Source organism: Felis catus, chromosome D1, assembly GCF_018350175.1.
Source record: "Felis catus isolate Fca126 chromosome D1, F.catus_Fca126_mat1.0, whole genome shotgun sequence".
Taxonomy (NCBI): Eukaryota; Metazoa; Chordata; class Mammalia; order Carnivora; family Felidae; genus Felis; species Felis catus.
Window position 1 is genome coordinate 43,576,658 of NC_058377.1, and position 6,984 is coordinate 43,583,641.

The window sequence follows — 6,984 nt, forward strand, 5'->3', positions numbered from 1 at the left end:
CAAATTAGTTCTTTGTGTGGCACAAGGTTACTTGCTAGAACAGCTTTGTGGAAGAAAGACCTCTTTACCCTTCAGAACTGGCCAGAAAATATGCCATTCCTCAGGACTGGCTTCTCTGCCTTGGACTCCGACATGATCATATGATGATGTACACTAATGTACTCCAGACAATTCATTTCATTGTTTCTTGCCCTTTCTGGTGAAGAATTTAATCCGTTCTGTTCCAGGTCCTCCTCTTCACAGCAGGTAAGTCAAAGAAGAGCGGAGGATTATGGGAGAAGGGCACCAGAGACCTGAGAGTGAGGATTTCAAGGTGTTATTTTCCAAAAAGACTGAAGAATTCTGTCAACCAGCCAAAACACATTTGGATTAGAATTTCTTTCTACATGTCTTTTTGTTCCAGTTTTTAAAAATTTTCTCCTTTAAAAATGTTTTTTAGTTCAAATTAGATTAAAAAACAAACAAACAAAAAAAAAACTGTAGCTTTGTCCTAGCTGAACTGATAGAACAAGGAATGTTTCCAGATCTCAGACCTAAACAGAGGAACAGAGTATTCCCAAGGAGGCAGGCCAGTGGGAGAGGACCCTCTTTGGAGAGCCCAGTAACAAGAAAGTTGATAGGAAGCGGAAAGTGGAAAGGGAGTCTCTCTGAACATAAGCCTATACCCTCCGGACAAGGGCAAAGTAAGACTTGCAACATAGTTTCAGATTCCAGAAGAAATGACATTCCTGCTCTGCCCTGCCAAGATACCCTTTTGTAGTTTAGCTTCTTGCTCACAATGCACACTCCTATCTTTCTTACGTACTCTTTCTGTTTCTTGGGAAGCTGCCCGGTTCCATCTGCATTTCTATTTGGATATTTGGAATTTATTTTATTCTCATTAGCATATATTACCCATATGTTATTCAAATGGATTTTGCTGTTCTGTGGAAAGAACTCTAAGCCAGGAATCAAGAACTGTGACCTTACACATTTATAAGATGTAACAAGGTAATAATAACTAAGTTATTTCTTATGCACTCTATGTCTAAGAATGTGACAAATGTTTACATGGACAGTTGGAAATAAATGAAATGTTAGCTGGGCAACAAACTATGAGGGTAGATATATGTGATAAAATTTAGTTTGGTTACAGAATGAAATATAAATAAAATTATCTATGGTTTATGTGCATTCATTAGTGTACTTTGTGTTTAAGCATAAGTGAAGAGTATTTTAGACAGATGTTGCAATTTTTATGGTTAAACCAAGTTACTCAATAGAAGTGAAATCTCGCTTTATTATTATTTTTTGTCAAGTCTAGGGAGCTGGATGTCTTACTTCCACTAAAAAGCTGTACCCACAGCCTGGGCATTGCAAGACCAGAATATTTACTATCATGGATAAGTAACACAACTGAATTATGCCCTTCAGCCAGGGCAATGTGGTGTTATGTAACAGGGTAAAATGGAAAGGAGGGAGGAGGGAGAACATAACTTTACTAGGATGTGAATCTAAGATTCTTAAAAGGGCAAAGTGGTTTTCTCATTTTTAAGTTTCTGTTTTATTTTTGGAGAATTGAGGTCACAAACATTCATTTCCCCTCCCCATTTTCACTATTGACTTTACATAAAGATGGAGTAAGTAACTGACAGAAAGACCCTTTACTGGACTTTGTCATCCCAGATAAATGCTCTTATTCAATTAAAACTCTGCACACAGGAAAGTAATTTGGATTAGTAAGCAAGTGGGAGAGATGTCTGTGCTAGTTCAATAGGTATGGTGCTATTTCAATAGGTAGGACACCCTTATTATTATTAATTATTGTTATTATCATTATCATTGTAACTTACTTTGGGTCTATACATGCAGTTTATACATTCATTTGGGTTTATACAGCAAGACTAAGGTAAAGTTATCACGGCCCCAAAATATGGAGAAGTTCTGTAATGCAGGACTTCACAACATTAAGACTTTTTTTAAGTTATTTATTTTGAAAGAGAGAGAAAAAGAGTGTGCAAGCAGGGGAAGGGTGGGGGAGAGAGAATCCCAAGCAGGCTCCGTTCTGTTAGCGCTAAGCCTGAAGCGGGGCTTGATCTCACAAACTATGAGATCATGACCTGAGCTGAAATAAAAAGTTGGAGGCTTAACTGACTAAGCCACCTTGGCAACCCCACAACACAACAACTTTTATAAATACTAATTAAAGGATTCTTTTCTTCTAAATAAAGGAATAAAAACTAAGTATTTTTTATACCATTAATTTAAATTTCAGTATAGGCTATATATTACTAATGATAAATGATGGGCTTCTATCAGACCCCCTTGGAGCACAGATGCTACCCAATATGGATTGTGCACCCTGCAGTCACTCACCTTGGGCCCTGGTCAGGTATAAATATTTAATTCCAATTTAGTAATCCCTCAACTAATAATGGCTATAAGAATCATTTATTCTAGTTTGGTTTAATTATTTGTTGCTTGACCTAAATTCTGCAAATTCTTTCCTATATGTCTTCACATTCTGTTCTTGAGCCACATCCTTCTGAATTCAGATATTTCTTTGTACTGAAATGAACTTTATACATGTACATCCACAGTTTTGAGAATTCATGTACATACCTAGGGGTATATGTGCAGTGCACCTTTATTTTTCCGCTCAGTCTCTGTTTCTCCCAGTGTGTGTTGATCACTGATCTTCCTGCACCATTAAAAATGTAGTTCTCTTCATAGGAGGAGTATATTCATGGAGATCTCAAATGAAAAAATTCCTCTCATTGGACAGAAATGTGTATGACCTGGCACTTCATATATTACAGCATTTATTATCTTCCCTTGATTGAAACAGTTTAGGTTAGGTTGAATTGAAATAGGTTAACCATTTTATGTCCCATTACATGTTAGGGAAGCATGCTAATTTAACACATATTCCCTACATCCTTGCTATTTTTCATTCTGTTAAACTCTGTAAATCTTTTGTAAGCCACCTTGAATCTTTTTGTGAACTAAGTATAGAAATGGGGCCCTTCCGTGCTCCAGCCAAATTATATGTGCCTGTTATAAGTTGAATATTTCCTTCAAGACTTATATATTGGAGTCCTAACCCCCAATACCTCAGAATGCAATCTTGTTTGGAGATAGGACCTTTCCAGAGGAAATTAGGTTAAAATGAAGACCTTAGAGTGGGCTTTGATTCAATATGCAATATGACCGTTGCTCTTATGAAAAAGGAAAATTTGGACATAGACATTCAGAGGGGGAGAATGCCTTGTGAGAACAAGGCAGAGATTAGTGTGATGCTTCTACATGCCAAGGAACGCCAGTAATTACCAGAAAACACTGGAAGTTAGACTTGGGGCATGAAATAGATCCTTCTCCCGCTGCCCGTGGAAGGAACTGACCTTGCCAACACCTTGATCTCGGTCTTCTTGATCTTGGACAGTTGCTAATGTGAGGAGGCTTGAGACAGCTCCAGAGACGTGAGGCAGATCAATTTCTCTTGGTTAAGCCCCTCAGTTGTGGCATTTTGTTGTAGCAGCCCTGGAAACGAATGCAGTGCTTCTATAAAACAAGTATCATATTAACTGCAGATTTATTTTCATTGGTGTTTTTTTTTTTCCCATCCCAGAGTTTGCATCATCAAGAGAAGTGACCTTGTCTGTCACATGCTTTGCTCTGTGGTAGTTTTGTAGAGGACACAAAATGTAAGACATGGTTCCTACCTTAAAATCCAAAATGTATTCATCAAATACTTATTGAGTGATATAATTATGTAACTAGCACTCAGTCACCTTGCATGTCATACGGTGGTGGAGACAAGAGACGATGATCCCTACTTTTATGGGGCACATAGTCTGGAAGACACTGGTGGGGTGGAGCATGAGGAATATTCACAAAGGAAAAAAAAAAGAATATACACAGATAAAACAATTGCATGTTATGTAAATGGTTTGAAGGAAAAGAAGGCAAACAGTGGTTTTATAACAGTAACTTCAGTGCATACAAATACGTGATAATTGTCAAGCAGGAAAGAAACAGCTGTGTATAAAGAACAGGGAACAGTGATCACCCTTGGCCAAGGGATGGTCTGGGAAGGCCTCCAAGGGAGGGCATCAGAGCTCAGTTTACAAAGAGCAGTTGATTTTGATAGAGCGTGGGGGAAGAGCCCATTTATACTTGTCAAGATGAGAACGAACAAAAACCCCTGCGTCATTAGCAGTCCATTTGTATGGAGCATAGAGAAGTAGAAGAAGTAGAATAATGTAGCAATGATAGATATTATTTTTTTAAGGCTTACTAAGTGCCAGGGACTGGAATAAAGATTTACATTGTCTTAATTACCTTCATATTTCTTTTTTAAACTTTTTTTTAACGTTTATTTTTGAGACAGAGAGAGACAGAGCATGAATGGGGGAGGGTCAGAGAGAGGGAGACACAGAATCTGAAACAGGCTCCAGGCTCTGAGCTGTCAGCACAGAGCCAGACGCGGGGCTCGAACTCATGGACTGCGAGATCATGACCTGAGCCGAAGTTGGCGGCTTAACCGACTGAGCCACCCAGGCGCCCCCCTTCATATTTCTGAGGTAGCCCGTAGTTGTCCCCGTTTACAGATGGGGATTGAAGTTTATTCCACCATTGCTTCGAACTCATGTTATTATACCCTGCCAGTTATCACCCAGACTTCTCAAGGATCGCTGTGATTTGGAAAGAGGTCTCTAACTTCACAAGCTGTTTTTTCCCTGAAGGAGACTGTTCCCCAAAACACAGAGTGCGATTTTAGAACACTCTGTCTTCTGAAAAAACTACACATTTTACTTTATAGTAAACAAAAGGAGAAATAGAGCTTCTGAGAAACAGTAACGTGACCTGAAGACATTAAAGCAGGAGGATATGGGAGGAGGTAAGATCCCTTGGCACTTAACTAAAGGGAAGATCCAGATCAGAAATTTAAGCATGTTATTAGGATGGTTTAGTGTGCACAAGAAACATCTGAGGTGCCTGTTAATAACTCCTATTTTCAGGCACCACCCCAGGGGATTGCTAATGTGAGGAGGCTTGAGACGATATTCTGTTCTCTCCTCGCCAAAGGATTAGGGAGGCAGTGTGCACCAAACTTCCTTCTTTGCAGCAGGCTTGTGGCCTGTAGGGACCAGAATTCATTCATCTTTTCATTCTCTTTCCCCCTAGGACCCAAGATCTTGCTCATTATAAGCATGTGGATGAATTGAACTATCAGAGTGAAAAACTCTTGTCAAAGAAAAATCATTAGGATCGTGCGAATTGAAAAAGAGAACAAATTCAAGAAAACGCAATTTGTAAGCCTGGGAGTAAGAACACATGAGGTCCAGGGATGCGACATGTGACCAGTGAAAAAGATTACAATGAAATCTCTAGCCAATTGTATTTGAGTGATCTGCTGCTCAGGGCACATGATTAAGTTCCTAGCAGCTCTTATGTTTGTTGGGTACTTTTCTTCTGCAGACTCTGAAAGCACTTCGAAGGCACTGTGTCACCATTAGGAGACAATATAAAACACCACTTGATTAGAGTCCCCCACTCTGGAAACATGCAGGCACCGTTCTTTCTGCTGAATGCCATAGAGAGGAGGTGAATAGCTTTTTCAATTGAAATAGCAGGAAGACATGTAGGAAAGCACAATATAATTTTCTGAGTTGGAAATTAGTTAGAACTCAGGGGTATAAATGCCCATCTTCTCTAAACCATGCTGGATGCCAATAGATATGAATGAAACCTATAAAAATGGAAGGATCAAATGAGCTGGGGTCTGGATTTAAGAAGTCCTCATTTATTGACCTGAATAGAGTTGGCATTCTAATAAATATCTGTTGAAAGAATAAATATCTGGTAATAAATAGAAGTAACAAATTTAGGAAATATATACTCTCAAGTGTTCCCTGGTTTGTCGCCCATACCTCCTCTGTCACTGGACCTGGATGTAGAGGTCCTTTCTCCTAGTTGACACTTCCAGGTGATTTTTTTCTCTGTCCTCCTGAAAAATCTCCACAGCATGATGCTCATATCATCAGTTTTTATTAGTTATTACTCCTCAAGATTTTATCATGTGTGTATTAAGGTCAGTCTTTACAACACTCCTGTTATAAACCTCGGTAAATGTCCATGGATTAAAATTCCAAAATCCTGACCACTTTCTCAGAGAACTTCCATTCTACCTCAGCTCCCCAGGTCCTTGGTTGTGCCCTAGAAGAATCAGTGGATAATTCTGTTCTGTCCCCCACATGGACTAACCTGTCCTATCTGTTTGTGTATGTTCTTTCTTCCTCTGCACTACTGCAGGGGAACTGCCCACGATTCTGGTAACATTTATGCACTGGATCCCCTTCACTTTCTCTTCAGCAATTAGACTCTCTTCCTTAAGCAATATTTTTTCATCTCAGTCAGATTAGTCCCATAAATGTGCAAGCTTACTGTAATACCTTTTTAAAAATAACACCCTTCTTTAAAATAGTCTCCAGCTATAACCTGATTTCTCTGCTTCCATATACATCAAAATTCCTTGAAAGAGATTTCTTGTATTCACTCTTGGGTTTCTTTCCTTTCTTCCTGTTCTCACTGGAATGGACTCCAAAAGCAGCTCATCTCAAGATTACCCGTGACTTTCATAGTTGCCCCAGTGCAATGTTAAACTCTCAGTCTTCACTCTAATTAACTTTTCAGCAGCAGTGATGCCATGGATGAATCTCTCCGGGAAATATTTTCTTCATTTGGCTTCTTGTCACTCCCTTTACTGATTCTTCTCATCTCTCTGCTGGAGTTCACTGAGGTTCAGTCCTTACTTCCCTTCTCTTCTCTATCAACACTAACTCTCACAGACATATCATTCAGTCTTATGGCTTTAAGTATTGTCTGTATTTTGAAGACACTCAAATGTTCTCACTCTGAATTTGTAATTCTATTCAACTGCTACTGATTGTCCTCACTTCTGTAGTTAAGAGAAATCTTAAATGTAATATATCCTGAGTCGGA